This window comes from Pinus tabuliformis, chromosome 1_1 (assembly GCF_031772625.1).
Source record: "Pinus tabuliformis cultivar Carrire ecotype Pingquan chromosome 1_1, CPIR1, whole genome shotgun sequence".
NCBI lineage: Eukaryota > Viridiplantae > Streptophyta > Pinopsida > Pinales > Pinaceae > Pinus > Pinus tabuliformis.
Genome location: NC_142297.1, coordinates 966071039 through 966087576, shown reverse-complemented (window position 1 = coordinate 966087576; position 16538 = coordinate 966071039). Strand labels below are relative to the sequence as shown.

The 16538-nt window shown below is 34.0% G+C and overlaps 1 non-coding gene and 1 pseudogene across 1 annotated transcript; both read left to right on the top strand.

Moving 5' to 3' along the window:
- Positions 1–9427, top strand: part of LOC149217714 (serine hydroxymethyltransferase 3, chloroplastic-like) — a 34962-nt pseudogene extending 25535 nt beyond the window's left edge.
- Positions 3572–3674, top strand: LOC149217715 (U6 spliceosomal RNA). The gene has a single exon (XR_016251374.1). It is a non-coding gene; the product is annotated as a U6 spliceosomal RNA (small nuclear RNA).
- Positions 9428–16538: the final 7111 nt, after the last annotated feature.

The window sequence follows — 16538 nt, the reverse complement described above, 5'->3', positions numbered from 1 at the left end:
GACCCATCAATAAAATTGAAGTTCAAAATCAATCACCACAACTTTAATACAACCATCAAATACAATTGCATCAATCAATCACTAAAACCCATCAACTCTGAAGCAAAACACAATCAATCAATGTGAACAGTTATATCACTGTCACCAAAACATAGGGATGAAACCAGAATACTGCATCAACAACCAGAACCCACTGCAACCTTGAAAACTATATGTCAGAATGTATACGCTACTTCAATGAGGCCAACCTGCGTGTAAATGCTACTTTCTATAACCCAACCTGTGTATACCTCTAAAGATATTGAATCATAAAACTTCTTAAACAAAAACTGTACTACCAAAAGATTCTGAAGATCTACTCTCATATTACAGTTTTGAACAAATAGCAGCAAAGATTACCCTTATTACTCAATCAATCAGTCAACCAGATTCAATCTCCTCATATAATCGGTTTTACTTCAGATCTAATGAAAACTTCATTGACAAACAACAGTAAAATAGAAGCATTGATTAGATAGATCAGTCATTTCTGAACAACAATCCCTTCCTCTACATAAGCGACTTGGAAGTGCCAAACCAGTGTGTATACATGCCTTTACCGTGGCGAACTTGCATATAGATCTACAAATAATGACTTATAACTTCGCAGTTTTTTAAGACTTCAGATATACCCATATCATAGTATATAAAGGATAAAACATGTGTTAGCAATCAGATCTAGACTATCAATTATCAGATCATACAATGATATGTCATTTCAAGTCTCATGATCTTGATCCAACATTGTATCCAAGGGTGCACAAGATATTTCAAATCTATATCATAAACCATAGCCCCTACAACACAAAATATACTTTAGATAGAGGTATTCATGAAAGACCCTTTCACTTGCACACTTAGCCTTTTGATCTTCTCCTCCTTATATACTATAGCCTTTGTCAATACCATGCACCAAAACAACACTTGGAACCTATGGTATTCTTAGACAGTATCAAGTTACTGTTATTTCGCTCAATATTGTGGGCTAATACCATGGTATAGGCCCTTGGTATTCTTTAACCTTAATTTTCCATCCCATACCCGCTTTTCCTTCTATGAAAATGCATGCATACGTATACACTTCTTGTATTCAATGTACCCATGTGTATACGCTACTTGGACTAGGGTAAACCGCGTATACAACTTAAACCATTCCCTTTCCTTAATTTCTTGATTCTGATCTGTAATCCTTTGTCCCATCATCATGTTCTTTTGTGCCATTCCTCTATTACCTCTGAATTGACCTGTTACAATGTTAGTTGCCATCACTTTATCATTTTTGAACTGATTCTTGTATGTGGGTTGCCATCAAGGACAACACATGTACCACAATCCCAAAAAATTGAAGATCCAAAAGTTTTTTTTTCTTTCACCCATGCGCCCAACTATTTTTTCTATTTGTTCTATTATTTTATGTGTAGAATTTAGAAAAACTAATTACATATCTATAATCCTCTTTAAATTTTACCATAAAACAAAAAAACCACCTTAAATAGAGTCTGTATGAGGAAGATATGGCTGATTAAAAAAACAACCTATTTTCCATCTGCTTTTTCCCAATTTTCGGGTTTTCTTTTACCATATTTGCTTGATTTTTCAGGTGTTTTTCTTCAAAACTTGTTGTTATTTGTTGGACCTATTTCTTATTTTTTCTTTAGCTGTGAAACATATCATATCTTAGCATACTCTTGTTGTTGTTGTTTTTTTTTGCTATCCTTCCTTTGGTGCTACTCTAAGTTTTTCCTTAGAGGTTTGGTGTGCTTTGGTTGAGGCCATTGTCCTCATCTTGGATCCAATTTTTCAGATCTGTTTAGTTGATCAAGTAACAGCTAAGATCTAAGTTTTATTTAAAATTTTCATTTGTTTAGCTTTTGTCACTTGTTTCTAAGTGATATCTTTCTTCTCTTGTTTGTTTTTGTCACAATTGGTGGTGTTGTGATTGGTTGTGCAGTTGTTATCTAGAAAAATTCATTTGAGTATGTTTTTTATTGCTTTATATCACTCTTTTTTTATCTTGTTTAGGCCTTCCTGCCTCTAGAATATGGTTTTGACCATGGTAAATTTTATGGGCGAATTTTAGCCCAAGGGTGAAATTTAAAGGTTTTTTCATTTTAGAGGGGCTAATTTTTTATAAAACACCCATTTTTTATATTTAGCCCAACTTTTATTTAAAAAACAATTATTTTTTCATTTTAGTCCAAAAAAAAGGGGTGGATAAACTATGAAAAGACTCCCATTACAATCGCCCGATATTCTGCTTTGCAATGTTAAATTCGTTTGCAATTTCCCATTTTATGGTTTTTGGGGTGGTTTGGGAGGTTGTATTTGGTCCCATTCGCCATTTCTTCTGTGAATGGCTCCCTGTTTTCAAATCTGGTTTTCATCGATGGCAAGGGTGTAAATAAATAAAAATATAAATAAAGTGGAGGTATGGTAAATAAATAAAACCTCTTTTTATAGTTACTCCAAAGGTATGGTAAATAAATAAAAATATAAATAAGCTAGAGGTATGGTAAATAAATAAAACCATTTTTTATATTTAGTCTATAACCCTCTTTTTTTTCAAGGCTAAAAAAAGAGGTTTTGTTTAAGTGAATCCTATGGGCCAAATACCATATTTATAAAAGAGGTGTGGTAAAATAATAAAAATATAAATAAAGGAGAGGTATGGTAAATAAATAAAACATTTTTTATATTTACTCCATAAGTCACCTTATATTTAAGGACACTCAAAAAATGTGTTATATTTAGGTGAAGCCTATGGGCCAAATACCATGGGCCAAATTATTATTAATACCATGCAAAAAACATTATTAACCCTAATATTAGTATTAATAAAAATAAAGATGGCACCTTATATTTAAGGACACTCAAAAAATGTGTTATATTTAGGTGAAGCCTATGGGCCAAATACCATGGGCCAAATTATTATAATACCATGCAAAAAACATTATTAATAAAGATGGCACATGGTATTGACCCATGGTATTCATGTGGAATCTAACATATTTAAAGGGGGGAATTAAACCATCATAGATTCATCTTTACTTTGGATCTACTAAGCACCAAGAGGGATCAAATATCGTGATATGCAAACTAGCATAACCCTAATCTTAGTATTAATAAAAATAAATATGGCACGTGATATTGACCCATGGTATTCACGTGGAATCTAGCATATTTAAAGGGGGGAATTAAACCAGCATAGATCCATCTTTACTCTGGGTCTACTAAGATCCAAGATGGATCAAAGCGCCAAGAGGGATCAAATATCGTGATATGAAAATTAACATAACCCTAACATTAGTATTAATAAAAATAAAGATGGCACATGGTATTGACCCATGGTATTCACATGGAATCTAGCAAATCTTGCGATATGCAAACTAGCATAGAGTGAAAAAATATTTCATTAATGTCACTTAAACATTTTAACTCGGTTAAAATAAAAATCAATTATTAATTTTATTAATTTTTATAAATTACTAATTGTAGTTTTTAAGCTCCAGGTTTATGATAACCCATGGTAATAGTCTCTTCGGAGACATCCGATAAAATTGGAACGATACAGAGAAGATTAGCATGGCCCCTGCGCAAGGATGACACGCACAAATCGAGAAATGGTCCAAATTTAAAAAAAAAACCCATGGTAATACCATGGTATTCATGTGAGCATAGACTATTTAAAGGGGAAATTCTATCAGCTTAGATCCATCCTAATTTTGGGTCTACCAAGTGCTGAGACGGATAAATAGATTTCATCCCTCTAAGAGTTTGGTAGATGTGGAGTTAAGATGGATACAGGTTGGTTTTTATGATAATGAATATATTAAATAGAATTAGGAAATTATATTTAAAAAACATCTTAATGTGAATGGTTAAATCTACATTTATTCACTTCACAAAATTTAGTAAAAAATACCAATATTTCCATTAATGTTGGTTTTTCTGATTTAACAAAAAAAATTCAAAATCTTATCACTCTTTCCGTATCACCCTCGCAAAAAAGAGATACTCGTTGCCCAGATTTCCCACCATTTTTCAAACGTTCTCAATACGATATCTTCGTGAAAAAGTTAAGGTATTGATGTTGGATTAGTTGTTTGAAATATATGCTGGTTTGTAGAACCTTTCATCTTCTCTGTTATTCTTAGTTTGTCATAATGATCTGTAGGGGTTGGGCCACTGCACCATATTGTCCTAAAAGGCAAGATTGTGCACTAAAAAGGAAATTAATCCACATGTTACAACGTTGTTAAAAAATGCAAGATGTATGAAAGTAGTGAATTATGCTAATAAGCAATTTAGATTGGGAGAGACGTAATTAAATTTTGTTATTTAATTAAATATTTCCAATTAAAATAATAATAAATCTACATCTATATATTTATATATTGATTGGAAGGCTTGTGACAATGGTCACTTCTTTCCATTAGATCCCCTTCAGGCCTTTGGGATACCTACTACTTTCTTATATTACACAGTTGGGGCTTGATACTTGTTTGCGTGTTGGGGTAAACATACTTGATGTGTTTTTTTTTATCTCTCAATTGGAGTCTATGGAATAAGAAGGAAATTTGATTTGCATTTTCTCATCCTAATAGGTAAATGTTTGTAGATGAAGATTCCATCTTAGCAACTCTGTCACAAGGAAATTTTGTATTTTTGTTGTTGCTCAATACAAAATCAAGATTTTTTTTTTTTAAAACTCAACATTGGTTGCATTTAGGAGCAAAGAGTTGTCTCCATGTCTTCTTCACGCAAGAAAGTTGTATGGTCTAACGATCCTGCCATATGACTGTTGACAGCTAGCTTGTGGTACAAGGCTATCTTTGATGATGAAGCAGTAGTAGTAGCTTGGTGGTGGGGAAGATTTGGAAAGTTAAATCTTCAATGAAATCCATGATTTTTATGTGGTTGGCCCTAATGAATAATGTTTTGATGTGAGAGGTTCTACAAAATAGGGCAAGGTAGGGTCCTGGAATTTGTACTCTATGCAAATGTGAAGGGGAAATAATAGACCACGTGCTGGTGTTCATTTGTATTTTTTCTCAGGAGGTATGGGGTGTTATTCTCCCCTTATTTGAGGATAGGGTACTTGGCAGGAAGCTTCCTTGTTGGACTGTTTGATGATAGAGAACTCAAGTAACATAGATCATTGCCCCTGATTGCCTCTAGAGCCATTTGGACATGAAAGAATGAAAAACAATTTTGTAGACAAGGAGATCCCTCCTTTTCAAGTGCATCATCAAATAAAATACCTATATGAAGGCATAAAAATGACTCCAAAGGTTAAATTTCCAAGGTGGGTTTCAATCTGGAGGTTGATAAAACTTATCCATGGCCATTCTTTGTTGGTGCTTGCCAAGGTGATATTCTTGTTATATATATTATCTGCGAATATGTGTGATATTCTTGTTCTATATATTATTTGTGATTCGAACCCAAGTCAGTTGCTCCTGCATGTGTGATATTCTTGTTTTATATATTATTTGTGATTCGAACCCAAGTCAGCAATGTGCAGGAGGCAAATTCGAACTCGTGCTTCTTTTGGTGTCTTTCATGTCTACCTTTGCCAGAGAATTATCCACAATACATCAAGTTTCGAATTCACATGTCTCCTGATATTTGATTATTTTTCACATTTTGAAGTGGGCACAGAGGATAGATCTTGTTTTAGGTGAAAACATATTCGTTGAAAGTCATAATGGGCAGTGGAGCAGTAGGGATGGGCTTGTTGGGTCAATATAATTTGAACCCAACTGCAAATTTGATGCCCAAAACTTCACAACTAGTTTTGGGGTTCCCTAGAAACAAAAAAGCAGAAAATTAGGAGGTTTGAAACTTTGAGGTTGTACCCATCATATAAACTTTTTTTTATCACAACAAGCTTGACAAAGGGAAATCCTTTGGCGTTCATGCTGTTGCAACCCTACAACTTCCCAGGTGTGCATGTTGTTCACAATTCACGTTATGATTTATTTATTTATGTATTTGTTTTTGGTTGAAATTGCTACATGTATAGATAGCCTGTGTGACATCCTTGATAATATTTCCATTTGAAGACCAAGTGAAGAAAGTACATATCATAGTTGAATATAGTTTAACTTGGAGGTGTTTAGAAGATTCATTTGTGAATTGAGTTGTTGGAAATAAGCTTCTTATCTTCATTTAATGAACTATGTCAAATACCTCAGTTTTACTTATAGTTTTGTTGAGTTCATGTTGAGTTAATGGCTAGTGAATGGCTTGATAAAGATTTTTTTCTTGATCTGGATTCCCCTCAGATGCCACCAAACAGAAATTGTAGACCTCAATAATACGATTAATGCTCCTATCAAACCGTGCCTCAGTTACCGAGGGTACTAAATTTATTGTGATTTTTTTATCTAGTTTGTAAATTACTCTATGCAGAGGGAAAGAAGAGCTTTGTAGATCCTCCTCTGAGTGAGATCAATCTTGAAATGAATGTGATAATTGAGAAAGAAAAGCAGTTGCAATTCAATGGCTTGGAACTTATTTCTTCTAAAAATTTTACATCCTGGGCGGTTATGGAAGCTGTTGGATCATGTCTAACAAACAAGTATTCAGAAGGACTCCCTGGTAAGAGGTAAGTGCCTGAAGATATAACTTGGAATGTGAAGAATGGCACCATCATGATTGTGATTGTGTCTGAGCTGCTTGGCAATTTCTTCTTGCCACTTGGTATTTTTTTCTTGTTAAACTCAGTTTCTCTTAGCTTTTGGACCTGTACTTTTTAGTTTGAATGTTTGACATGTGTGTAATGGTTTATGGGTTCAATGTTATAGTGTAGAGACCTGTAGTTGTTGCATGAGTATTTGTTATCACAATGATGGATACAGTTGTTGGACACTTTTCTATATTTATTCACTATTGTGTTGGGTTGGGATTTATGCCATGCATATAATATGCTGGCAATGAATTCATTGACCAAAGTGAGAGGTTTTGCTAGCAGAGGGCCCTAGAAGCATTCCATCTTGAAAACAGTACATGGGGTGTTAATTTTCAACCATTATCTCAATCCCCAACTAATTTTGTTGTTTATACGACTCTCCTCCAACCACATCATCGCATTATGGTGTGTATGGTTCTGAACTACGAATCTCCTTTGATAAGATTATCATTCCTATTTGGGCATGTAACATGTGAAAAATTTCTTTGCAATGTTTAGGGTTTGGACTTACCACATGGAGGGCATCTATCTCATGGACTCATGATAGCAAAAAAGCAAGTATGTGCTACATCAATTTACTTTGAATCAATGTCATATCGTCTAGATGAGTCCACAGGTGAGCTCACATTTCCAGTCTAATAATAATTAGGAGGGAAACAGTTCCATCATTGACAAATATTGAACCAATCTTTTGGGGAAGTTTTCAAAGTGTTAATGGTCGGGTTTGTTTTCTTGGGTTATAGGATTCATTAACTATGAGATGCTTGAGAATAATTCCACCCTTTTTAGGATCAAGCTTATCATTGCTAGTGCTAGTGCATATCCCCGAGATATTGATTACCCTCGCATGAGGTAGGTATTGAAGATGGGTATTTCTACATATCTTATAATGGCAGTCCTTTAAAAATTTTCTCTTTCCAACAATGTTTATTCTAGCATATTTTATTAATATGTTCTTATAGTACATAATGTTGGATTTTTTATATTTTTAGTAGAGAAAAATTTGTGGTTTGGGAAGATTTCCAATACAGTTGGGGCATACTTAATGATGGAAATGGCACACATAAATGGTCTCATCATTGCTTCTATAATGGCAAGTCCATTTGATTTTTTTGATGTAGTAACAACTACAACGCACAAGGTGATTTGATGCTATTAATTTTCTCTGCACTTCCCCATTTCAATTAAAAATATGACTATATTAGATGGACTTTTTTTTGGATCTGTTTTAATGCTATCTATCTGTGCCATTCCCCCTTGTAGAAGAAAAGGAATCCCATTAATGTTCAAGAAATGGAAAAAAAATAAAACAAATATGCCATTCCCATCATAGGAGGAGTGTTTATAGAGTTAAGACGTGTATATTTTCTTTTTGATTCTCTTATATGTTCTTTGATTCAATTTCATGTTTTCATTTTTTTATGTTCTTTCTGTTTCTTATCACTACTAGATAAAAGATTCGATGAAAGTCATTATGTTCCTTGAATTGTTTGTCGATTGTTTCACATTTTCCTTTCATTTTTATCTTTATGCTATTTTTCATTCTGAAATATTTTTGGATTGGAGGGTTGTGATTTTTAGTCTTTACAAGGTCCTTGGGGAGGCATGATATTCTTTAGGAAGGAACTAGTATTGGGAGTTGACCTAGAGACAACCATCAAAAATGTAGTTTTTCTAGGGTTACAGGTCAATCTAGGTTCTCCTTCCTTTCCTCCATCATCCATATTGTTCTCCTGCTCACTAATATCATAATATTGGATATATCGATTTTTTGTATCATTTCGTTTCTAAAAGATACATGAAATAATCTGTGGCTTTCAAGGGAGGACCACATAACCATACCATAGGAGGGTTGGTTGTTTGTTTAAAACATGATGTAACTGCAGAGTTCAAGGCTTATCAAGTACAGCTGTAGCACTCTCACATGTCTAATATTTTGTAAAATTCATGCATTTGAAAATTTCTTTTAATGGATTTTGTTTCTTATCAAAGGTAAAATATTTTTAGTAAGTTGTAGCAAATTTTTGAGCCCTTGCAAAGAACCTAATGGATTTGGGTTACAATTTGGTGTCTGGTGGTAGTGAAAATCACCTAGTTCTCGTTGATTTGAGGCCCTTGGTGAGGATCCTCTATTCATATGCTGGAGTACACAACCTACTTGTATCTTGATTTCTATTGGATTTAGTTGGTTGAATGTAACATGGTATATATTAATGGGCTTGGACAGGGCATTGATGGTGCAAGAGTAGAGGACGTTTTGGATGTTGCTTCTATCATACTGAACAAGAATTTTGTACCAGGTTACATGATTTTTTTCTTTGTATATTTATATGTAAGGGATTCATTGATTTTCCTTTCTCCATGGGATGATATAGCTTACTTTAATACCTTACATTTTCAGGTGATAAAAGTGTTATGGTTCCTGGTGGTATATGCATAGGGACTCTTGCATTAACCACCTGTGGGCTTCTTGAGGATGACTTTATTAAGGTTGCATATTTTATCCACGAGGGGGTGCAGATAGCCATTGAGGCTAAGGGCTTTGTGAAAAGTACAAAATTAAAATATTTTATAGAATTTATTAAGTCAGACAATTTCCAGCTACGAAATAGCATTGTTGATCTCAAAAAGTGGGTTGAATCATTTTCTAGCCAATTTCCATTGCCTAGTGTTGGCACTGAAAATCTTAGTTAGATATATGACATGCTCACAAGATCAGAAGTGTCCTTTATTAACTTTTAGGTTGGGCTTTAGTGACGATAACCAGGTTGGTAAGATTTGGTTCCATGTGTATATTATAGTGATGAATAATGTTTTAAGCTAAATTTTGTCTGAATTTATGTGCTTTCCGAGCATTGGCAATAACAGATTCTCTTCCGATGTGTTGGATGTTCATTTTGCCATTTTATTTATTGGAAATTATGTACGACTCTCTTTTTGTTCATCACAAGAATTTTGGGTTGAAAATTATTGATAACTTGTATGGAAGCTATTATAGCACTTATTGATTTGGTGTGACTATGGATATTTTATATAGCCTGGAAAGCAATATTATATACTTCTCAAGGGCCCAGGTATTGGGCCAATTACACAGTTTCATAAAGTGTGTTCACTAAGATACTTCTACACATGCACAAATTCCATGCATTCATGACACATTTGCAATCAATTGGGTTTCTAAGATTTTATTGCTACATTCATCATCTCACATAGGCTGGAAAGAATTGGTCCCATTTGTAGATTATAGCAATGAACCATGTTGAGATTTGTATTTTTCTTGAATTTATGTCCTTTCCCAGTATAAGCATACAAATTTTGTTCTGGTGTGATGGATGTTGAGTTTTCTATTTTATTTATTAGCAAAAAAAGTCTACATAATTTGTATGGTACACCCTTTCAATCCTTCATTTTCCTGAGCATTTATTTGGACTCTCTTCTATTGGTTAGGACTAAGTAATAGGAATAGTAGGCATAAAGACTTAGGTAGGAAAAAATAGAAATAAAGTGATATTGTTACATTTATTGTACACGCCCTTTATAAAATGATTTTACCACCCTATCCATGGTTTATAGATATAATTGACGTAGCTTGAGTAGGTATTTACACAGGGTTTGATTACTAAATTTATCACTTTACACACCCTGTCTGTTTTCATTTGACTGGTTGACTATTCTTACTGTTTTGAATTATATTAGTATTAGTCATTATATTAGATCGATTGGGACTTACACTATTAGGAAGCTACATCCTGAGTTTATTGAGTCTATAGAATCAAGCTCTCATTTAATCTATAGGGCAGAGGAATGCAAAGTATATAGAGACAAATTTGAGAGCCAAAAACACAAAAAATAAGTGGAGTATTTGATCCAATTACTATTGGATTCACTTATTCCAAATAAGTGTATATATAATTTGATATGGAGTTTTATGGGGTGAAGAAAAAAGTGCAAGGATTGTTGGATTAAGGCTGTGAGACGTGATGTGATGTGCCTAAGGACTGTAAAATATACCATGAATGGGTGGTATCTATTTTGCCAAAATTGCATAGGACTTGTAACTGGTCCCATACACAATAAGCAGCCCCTTGTGGAGGTATTCCAATCCACGAGAGGTGAACATGTCACTTGGGGGAGTTGAACCCCAGTGGGCGTGATAACAACACCCCTCTTTCACTGACCAGGTAAGACCCTGTTGACAACATTGTTTAGCTTTTGATTTAATAGTCTTCTGGTCTTAATTGTCTTAATGGGACAGGGTATTATTCAATGGAATCATAGTATCTAAATGATGAACATGTGTTAAGTTTTGTTTCAAACTATTTGACTCTTGAATGCTCAAATTTTTGTGTGACCACCAAATGCAAGGCCTTTCAACCAACTAGATGTTCAAAGTAGTGCAAATTATAGTGAGTGCAGTCTCACATTGCTAGAGATTGTTTTCAGTTGGAAGTGTTGAAAAGAATAATGGGAGTTTTCCAAACTAGGATTGTGAAACATATGAGTAACTGCTTCTATAACTTGGTGAAATTTCATTTGCATATACATATGTTCAAACTAATCTCTCCTTGAATTAGCAGGATGTAAAAGCTTTTGTGAATGGTGGGCATGGTGTATTAGGATGTTTCCATTAACTCAGGTTCTGAACATCATGATTGAGTGTCAGGTTACAGGTAAAAACTTGGCATGTTTTGAATTAGTAATAATTTCTTTCTCAATGAAAAATTTTCATTTGCATATACATCCTAGCTGGGCTCTCTCGAAAATGGCAGAATATAAAACTTTTGTTGTTGTGTCATGGATGGCATAAAGTAATATGATTTAATTAGCTCAGGTTTCATTAGGTCAGGTGTCAAAGATCAGGATTGAAATTCGTTTACAACCGTGGTGGTTTATCAAATAGTAATGGTGTTTTAATGAGAAACCTTCATCTGCATGTACATTCCAACGCGACTCTTTCATAAATGGTGGAATGTACTTTCGTGTTTTGAGTATTATTGGTTGAATAAGGTAACATTATTTAGGAAACTTGGTTATTGCATAGCAGCCATGATTTTCCTGTGTCTAGTCATCATCTCAAATTCTTGTGCTTGTTTTTTTTGGTGCAAACTGCAAAATTGAGAGTTTTTTGCTTTTGATCAGCTACTCTGATTTTTCAATGGGAATTTATGTCTGATAATGTGGTGATTGTGCATGATTTGTTTTAATTCCTACACAGCTGTTGTGATATGTCATTCATCAAAAGATAACATTTTTTTCAGTCTGGATTATTTTTCATTACTCCGCTGCCAAAACACAGAAGTCCCTGTTGGGTTATGCATGTATTTGATTCTTGGGATTTTATGTTGGCAGTTCCTATGTTGTTCGTTTTAATACATTTGAAATTAAACTTGAGGTGTTTTTTTTGGTGTGATAATACATTTGAAATTAAACATGAGATGTTGTTTGTGGGGTAATACATTATTCTTAAGTAACATCTCTTGTTGATCAATGCTTTGAATCTTTTTGTGTTTGATGTCATGATCCCCAGTCATTCTTGTTGTAATGGAGATCGTTCTCGCAAGCATTATTTCATGCTTAATGTATTTTCCTGATACAATGACCTAATTATGTTTTTTTATTATTGCAGCTCCATTGATATTATTGTCAAGTTCTCATTGGTTCTATTCAATTGTAATCAATGCCTCATGAGTTTGTGATTCTGGAGCAGGTGATAAACACGGGGAGGGCCAGTAGTGGAATGGGGACCAATAGTGGAGATAGAACCTGACCTCTGAAGCGACAACAAATTAGAACACAACACACCGATAATACATTATAAAGTGGTATTAAAATAGTGAAGAATGCTCACAAGTTTAAAAAATAGTCCATAAACTCACTAGGCATACAATTGTCTAGAAAGTGACTCTTAGTTCACTACCATACAAACCATCATGTCCAAACACATCTTTAAATGCTCTAACATAAAGACACTTCAAATCCTTAGACATTAAGGCCATCAAATTTTTAGTCCAACAAGGTTCAGTTTTGATGTACAGATTACCTATCACATCTAACAGAGAGGTTGATTGTTGGAAAATGTTTGCGGTAAATGATGTTCCAATATGTATAACTTCAAGTCCATATAGATCCCAATGCTTCTTTCCCCTTGTGCATTTGATCAGACATGAATAGGTAATGCTTATAGTTCAATGTTTTCCATGCCCCACCCCTAAGTTTTTAATCTATAATGCAAAGGAGTAACTTATTCAACTATGTTCAAAATGACCATTAATCAAATCAATCTCCTAGGGTCATTAAACATTTTAGAAGCACCAACATTGGCTAGGAGAAGCTAAGAGCCCCTAGATCATAATCAAATCAATCCTAGACACAGATATCATCATTCTACATATGAAATCCATGTCGATGACCATTCACCACTCAAATTTCCAATGGAATGTTATACATTTAATCTATAATTCATGGAAGCACCATTGTGGAAACTCAGTTTACAATACTGCTCTCTAGATCATTGTCATAATTTCATACAATGTATCTTTATTCTTGGGACTCATCAATCAAGATTTCCAATGGAGCATTATAAATCTAAACCATCATTAATGGAAGCACCATTTCTTCAACTCAGTTTACAATACTGCTCTATAGGTCACTACAAACATTTCTCTCACCACGAATCTTTAGTTAGGGATCAACACTATTTCATAAACTCTCTCCTTTCAATTTCTTGTTTCTTGTAACCTATGTTTACCTTAAAGTTTTTCGTTTCCTTGTTTCTATGCACTGCATCAACCTCTATTATTCTACAATATTTGTTTGTTTAATGTTTTTCTTTCATGCACGAGGAAATATTGTTGCTCTTGTGAGGGTAAGAATGCAAGTGACAAGGGTTGATCATCTACAAAACTCTTCCTCAAATGAGGAGTTAAATCCGGTAGGTTTTGAAGAGCATAATGATATAAAAGCTAAAGAGCATATGATGTAGATGTTGAAGGTGGTGCTTTTGCATGAATTATAGTGCAAGGTGCAAGTTTAACCAAGAATATTAGTGTTAACAGAGGCCGAACTAAAGAGGATATGTTGAAGGAAATTGATGGTGTTGACTTTAATGGATGCTTAATAAGAGTTGTTGTGAGAAAATATGGAACTCACCAGCATCAATACATTATTGGCTAAATATCTCATGCAAGGAAGAAGAAGAAAGGGGTTATTACAGTGTTAATTGAACAAAAGGAGGAAATAGTTGATTGGTGTAAGGAGATACTCGAAATTGGCCATGACCTAGAGTTGATACAACTTAAGGCTAACGTTGCTCCACTTTGAATCCATTCAAAGATTGATTTTGGGGAAATCAGGGTGTGCAACAGTTAAAAATATATATCAGGAGTTGGCATTATGAACAATTGAAATCCTAAATAGATACAAAGTTATGGATTTACACCCTACAATACTGACCAAGTTCTATTACACTCTATCTAAAGCATACAAAGATCATTCATACAGTTTACAAAATATATATGCAATTGTGACGAGTTTCATTTCCAAGTTGGAAGGAATTGTGGCATGTGGATAAATTCCAAGAGAATGATTGAAAATGTGCCAAAGTTCTTCCTAACAACGACGTGGATAACTATATTTTGTTGTGCAATTACAATTGGTTTATCAATGTCTAGGCTATATTTGTTTTAGGGAAATAAAAATATGAAGAACCAAGTCAAGAATTGTGAGCAAGGAATATCCGTGGTTGCACATCCTAATGCATGGATGGCTATACCATTTTGTCACTTTTTACTTGGAGGCATCTATCTTACAAACATATACTTGTTAATTTTTTATGGCCATCACAACAACATAGTTTTACAAACCACAGAGGCAAACATGATAGGCATACATAGTGTTGGCACTGCTTAGACATTACTCATAAGTTGCAACCCCTAGAAGTGTGTTTGGGCCTTTTAAGAATTATTTAAGGTTTGAGAGAATAAATTGGATGGCAAAGAACCCATGGAGAGAGGTAAAAAGGTTTGAAACAGTTGAAATTGCTAGCATATCTATTGAAAGGACCTTGACACCCTCTAATATTAATGTGGAATGTAGGTGCAATGGAATTTGGCTAGTCAATTATGATGCTCTTACCAATGATGAGGCTTGTAGCCAAGTTTTTGAAATACCTAGTGATAAAGATGCAAAAGTTGTTATAAACATGTTGAGTCTACCTCAAGGATGTTATCATCTATTAGGTGATGATGATGAACATGGAAATGCTACTTAAGAATATGATGGAGCAATTCAAGAAAAAGTAGTAGTTGTTGATTACAAAAACCACATACAATTTTTACAATTCTAATCAAAATGAAATTGTTGAAATGAATGTGATTGAAGGTGGTTGAGTGATGGGAAGCATTAATGAGACATTTGAATTGCCAAGCCAAGTGACCCTACATGAGTGGTTAGTGGAAGCCATGATGAATATGAATTGAAATTATATTTATGAAGACTAATGAAGAAATCCTTAACATGCCTTCATTCGTGTTGAGCTATAAGGTGTTCAGGTGGTGGGGACTAGAGTTACATAAATCTTTTATTGTTGGTGTATTAAACTCCATCATTCAAGGTAGGAACCATTTGTTGGTTGGGTAAGATACAACTATTCAGGTAAGAGAAAGGAAGGTCGGTAAGTAAGGGGGCCCTGTTTCATTTTCCTACTTGCATAAAGCCTGCTTGAAGGGGAGCGACTTTAACACAATGACTCTAAATAGAAGATTACATCGTAAGACCACAAGTAAGGTTCATGGATATGGGATTCCCTCGATTCAACACTTCATGACATGGTAGAATGACTTTTATAACTTATATATTTCTTGAAGAACAGAGTGTAATGACCAGATATCATATGGAAGAATGAACTACCTGAAGGTCAAGTGCTTAAAAACTACCTGGAGAGCGAATGAAAGTGTTTATAAATTGCCCCTGCAAATATAACAACTTCTCCTTACAATGAGGCTGCAAATTTGTAGAAGCAAGAAATTCCTTTGTCACAGTTAGGCTAGAATTTGAGAAATTGGTTTGATATGGAATCAACAAGGTAGTGATGGAAACACTCAAGGAAACAAAAGTTGGTAGAAAAGTAAAACAAAAATTGTAAAAACATTAATATCTCATAGCTTGAAAAAAGTGGTAGAGAAAAGATTAATCTCTCCTACCTTGACAAAATTGGTGGTCAAGATCAACACATACAAGAACTTTGTTGTAGAATATTATCAAAACTAATAGCAGGATATGAAAGAGTGTACAGTAAAAACATTGACAAACACGGCCACTGAAACTTGCAACATTGTTTGTAGGAAGAGAAAATTATGTTTCTTTTTTCCAAACATGTATGTTAGTATATTACAGTTTAATGAATATGTTTTCCTATTATCATATATGGTTTCATACTTTAACAAAACATTCTCCAAGACTTCACAATGTTTTATTATTTAGTGAAATATTTGCCAAGATCTTACAAGTTTTTATAACTCAGTGAAAGATTCGCCATGACTTTACAAGATAATATAATATGGTGAGAGATTCGCCAAAAAAATTATATATACATATTATATTATTGATAAAATCCCCTCCCATTTTTCCTATTATCATGGGGATTCGCCCATTTAATATACATATAAATTTAGGGTGGTTCTTAAACTTTTCCCTGGTTTTGACATTTGTAGAATATTGGCATTAGTTGAGCCATTGTGCTATGGCCCTAGCTTGTTAACATTGCCTTCCTTCTTTCACTTTTGGCTTTCGGTTTGATTGCTTTGAG